Raw genomic sequence first — 5,000 nt, forward strand, 5'->3', positions numbered from 1 at the left:
GATAGACAGACAGACAAAAAGACAAACAGACACATAGATAAGCAGATAAATTAATTTACGGCCAAACAAACACACACGTAACAAACACACAAAAATGTATATAAAGAAAATTTTCCCCTATCAGAAATATAAACTCCATAATTTTGGTAAATCCGAAGACTGGTTTCTCCCAAGGAACACAAAAAACACACACACAAAAAAGAGTTATTTCAAAACACAAAAAAATAAGCGAGAAATAGCGAATCCCCCCAAGTCTCGAAAAGTCAGCGGCGAAGAGACACTAAATGTGATGGATCTACTGCGTACCACATTCAGTTGCGCAGTTTTTGTTTTTTTGTTTTTGTGATTCAAACAATATACGTTCTTTTGCGTTGCGACTTTGCAGTGTTGCATTCAATGTTGCATTCGTGTTTGGAGTCATTTTGCTGTCGCTGTTCTTCCTTTTATACCCAACGCTCTTTTTTTTTAACTTGAAGTTTGCATCGTTCGTTCAGATCCCAGAATTGTGGTTTTCTTGTTTTATTCGATAACTGATTAATTGTTACCATTGTTAGTATTTGATTATTGTTTTTGTTATTTGTTAATATTAATATTATTGTTATTATTATCATTATTATTGTCATCATTATTATCATTATATTTGTAGCATTAGTAGTTATTGTATCATCATCGTCATCGTCATCGTCATCATCATCACTATTTTGAGGAGAGAGAGAGAGATACAGAGACAGAGAAAGGAAAAGGAATACATAGAGAAAGAAGAGAGATGGTGAGTGCATGAGAGAGAGAGAGAGAGAGAGAGAAAGAGAGAGGGAAAGAGATTAAAAAAAAAAAAAAAAAACCTGCCCCCATTAAGACTGAAAAAATATCCAACGCACTTTTTTTTTCTTCAAAAAGCCCCCTCAAAAAAAAGAAGAAAAAAAGTTACCGAAAAGCAGTTTAAAACGGACCGCAGAAGTGGCTGACAAAAAAAAAAAAAAAAAAAAAAAAAAAAAATGGGAGGGGGGGGAAGAAGGGAGAAGGGGAGAAGGGGAGAGGGGGAGAGGGGGGGGAGAGGGGATAAGAAGGGAGAAGGGGTGGAAGGGAAGAGAAGGAGGGGGAGGGGGGGGTCAATGTCCAGGTAAGTCGACCCCTTCAAAAGGTAAAATAGGTTCTCACGCTGGGGTCGAGGACACAGAAGGGGTAGGGGGGGTTGTGTGAGTGTTGGTAAGGGGGGGGGGGGAAGGAGGGGGTTGAATCCCTCAGGAGATGGTAAGGACACGCAACACGCCAACGGAAGGAGGGGGAAGGGGGAAGGGGAGGGAAAGGGGAGGTAGGGACGTAGGGGGAGGAAGATAGAAAGAGGGGAGAGAGAAGAAGGGGAAGGGGTCAGGTGGCCAAGAAGGAGCGGGGAGGGGGGAAGGGGGGGGGAAGGAGGGGAAAGGGGGGTTCAGAATCCCAGGGGAGGGGCGTGTCAAGAAGATATATGAGCAGCGGCGGTCATAGCGCGTGTGAGTGTCTGTGCTTGACTGCGTAACTACCTTGCTTTGAGTCCCGCCATCAATCTGTCTCTGTCGCTGTTGCTGTCGGACTCGCTCTGTCTGTCTGTCTGTCTATCTGTCTGTCTGTCTATCTTGTCTGTCTGTCTGTCTGTCTGTGTTTGTATGGATGGATGTATGCATTCATGTTTATCTGTATGTATGTATGGATGGATGGGTGTATGTCTGTCTGTCTGTATTTATACATATAGGATTATACCTGTATGGCTTAAGCTATCTACCACTATCTATTCATCTGTGTATCTACTTATCTAGCTATCTACGTATCTATCTGCCTACCTGTCCGTCTATCCATCAATATACCCTCCCCCCTCCCCCCCCTTCCTCCCACCCTTCCTTCCCACCCACTCTTCCTCCCATCCTCCCACCCTTCCTCTCTCCCACACACCCTTTCTCCCTCCCTTCTCCAACCCTCCCACCCTTCCCCCCTCCCCCCTCCTCCCATTCTTTCTCCCACCCTCCGTCCCACCCTCCCACCCTTCCTCCCTCCCTCCCACCCTTTCTCCCTCCCTCCCACCCACCCTTTCTCCCTCCCTTCTAACACCCACCCACCCTTTCTCCCTCCCTTCTCCCACCCTTCCTTCCTACCCTCCCACCCTTTCTCCCTCCCTTCTCCCACCCTCCCATCCTCCGTCCCACTCACCCTTCCTCCCTCCCACCCACCCTTTCTCCCTCCCACCCACCCTTCCTCCCTCCCTTCTCCCACCCTCCCGCCCACCCTCACCAATACACACATCACTCGTTATATGGATCCCGCTCGAACGATCACCATCTCCGGCGTTTGATATATTATGATTAAAAAACAATAATTCACTTTTCCCGACGCAATCACTGGGCTATAAATTTACGCGGATTTACCCCTCGTGTTTAGTGGGCTCTTGGGGGAAGGGGGAGGGGGGAAGGGTGAGGGGGGAGGGTGGGGGAGGGTGGGGAAGGTTGGGGGTGGGGAGTGTGGGGGGAAGGTTGGGGTGGGGAGTGTGGGGGGAAGGTTGGGGTGGGGGAGGGGGGGAGTGTGGGGGGAAGGTTGGGGTGGGGGAGGGGGGAGTGTGGGGGGGGAAGGTTGGGGGTGGGGAGTGTGGGGGGAAGGTTGGGGTAGGGAGGAGGAGGAGAAGGGAGGGAAAGGAGGGAAGGGGGTAAGAAGAGGTTAGGGAGGGGTGGGGGGAGGGAGGGGAAGGGGGAATGGGAGGGTGAGGAAGGGGAGAGAGGGAAAGGAGGGAAAGAAGGGGATGCAGGGGAAAAGGAGGGGTGGAAGGAAAGGGAGGGGAGGAAGGGAAGAGAGGGTAAGGGAAGGGAGAGGGAGGGAACTGGGAAAGCAGGTGGGGAGGGAAAGGAAAGGGAAGATGTTGGATGACACGTTCATATATATACATATATGTACACCTACGTCTAGATGTGCATTTGAGCAAAAGCAAGGGATTCAATGAACATGCACACACACACATTTACACACACAACCCCCTCCCACTCACCCCCCCCCCCCCCGCGCTCTTCTCACCCCTTTCTCCTCACACGTACACACACATACAAACTCACACACGTACAGACACACTTGCGTTAAGCACACGCACCCGTAACAACAAAGGAAAATAAATGGCCGTGATTGGCAAGTCATAATCTAGGTCAAACAGCGTGACATGCAAGAAAGGGGAGAGTTAGAGGGGATGTGAGGGGAAAAAGGGAGGAGAGAGGGGAGAGCAAGAGAGGAAAAGGGAGGAGGGAGAGAGGGGAGAGTATGAGGGGTGAGGGGAAAAGGGAGGAGAGAGGGGAGAGCAAGAGAGGAAAAGGGAGGAGGAGAGAGAAGTAAGTAAGGATAGAGAGTAGAAGGGAGGAGAGAGGGGAGAGCACGAGAGGAAAAAGGAGGAGAGAGAAGGGAGTATGGAGAGAGACAGAGGGAAATAAGGATAAAGAGAAAAGAAAGTGCGGATAGAGAGAGAAGGGAAAGAAGGAAGAGATAGCAATGAGGGAAAAAAAAGGAAGAGGGGAGGGAGGGAGAGGGGAAAAGGGAAGAGGGGAGAGAGGGAGAGGGGAGAGAGGGAGAGGGGAGACAGGAGTCATTCAAACGACATATGATGGAGCTCTGATAAAATGCAATGCGTCAGTGGGTAGTGGTTTATCACCCATGGTTTCTGCAATTAAAGATTGCATTCACGCGAGAGGGTAGGGGAAAGGGGGGGGGAGGGGAGGGGAAGGGGGTGGAAGGCAGGATAGGGGGATATTTGAGTGTGAAAGGAGAGAGGAGGGAGAATGAGAGAGAGAAGGGAGATAAAAGGGAGAAATAGAGAGGAAGGAGATAAAGGGAGAAAGAGAGAGAAGAGGGAAACGGAACAAAGAAGGGGGATAAATAGGAGTGAAAAGAAAAGAGAGAGGGGGAAGATGGGACAGAGAAGAGAAAAACAGAGAGAGGCGAGAAGAAAGACAGAAGGGAGAAAGAGAGAAAGGAGAGAGAAGAAGGGAAGAAATGGAAAATAAGGATGCGATTGGAGGAGAATGAAAGGGAAAGTAGAAAGCGAGAAAGAAGAGGGGAAACGAGAAGGGAAAAGAAAGAGAGGAGAGAGGGGAACAGAGGGAAGATGGAGAAAAGAGCAGGAAAATTTGCGAAAGAAGCGAGAGAGAGAGAAAGGGAAGAAGGGGGAAATAAGAAACAGGACAGAGAAAGTGGACTGGATTAGGAAAATAGATGATTGTAATAAATGACCAATCAATGTCCATTCGACTTGTTTAAATTCCTGAATCGATTGTTCTGTAGAATAAAAATCAGCTCGAAAGGTTTATTTCACAAATTAGTTTCATGCAAATATATTAATTCTTTTTAACAGACATAAAAGAGAACAAGGTGGAGCCTGTAAGAAAAAGAGAGAGTAAGAGAGAAAGAAAGCAAGACGGAACCTGAGAGAAAGAGATTAAGAGAGAGAAAGAGAGAGCCAGAGAGAAAGAGAGAAAGAGAGAGCCAGAGAGAAAGAGAGAAAGAGGGAGCCAGAGAGAAAGAGAGAAAGAGGGAGCCCGAGAGAAAGAAAGCAAGACGGAACCTGAGAGAAAGAGATTAAGAGAGAGAAAGGGGGATCTTGAGAAAAAGAGAGAAAGAGATGAAGAGAGAGAAAGAGAGAGCCAGAGAGAAAGAGAGAAAGAGGGAGCCCGAGAGAAAGAGAGAAAGAGGGAGCCCGAGAGAAAGAGAGAAAGAGGGAGCCCGAGAGAAAGAGAGAAAGAGGGAGCCGGAGAGAAAGAGAGAAACAGGGAGCCGGAGAGAAAGAGAGAAAGAGAGAGACCCCCCCCCCCCCAATTCAACCAGAGACGAGACTGGTTCCGAACCGCCAAACGGGAAACACCGACGAACCACCACATTAATCCGTCTCCCTCCCCCCCCTCCCCTCTCCCCCCTCTCCCTCCACCTCCCATTCCCCTCCCCCTCCCTTCTTCCCTCCCTTCCCCTCTCCCTCCACCTCCCTATCTCCCACCCCTCCCCTT

The 5,000-nt window shown here is 49.0% G+C and overlaps 1 protein-coding gene across 1 annotated transcript in view; it reads right to left on the reverse strand.

Annotated features, from left to right (window-relative positions):
* LOC125039856 (arginine-glutamic acid dipeptide repeats protein-like) overlaps positions 1–5,000 on the reverse strand; it is a 31,723-nt gene that overhangs the window by 6,663 nt on the left and 20,060 nt on the right. The gene's annotated exons all lie outside the window — the stretch shown is intronic.

The sequence above is a fragment of the Penaeus chinensis genome, chromosome 28 (assembly GCF_019202785.1).
Source record: "Penaeus chinensis breed Huanghai No. 1 chromosome 28, ASM1920278v2, whole genome shotgun sequence".
Classification (NCBI taxonomy): Eukaryota; Metazoa; Arthropoda; class Malacostraca; order Decapoda; family Penaeidae; genus Penaeus; species Penaeus chinensis.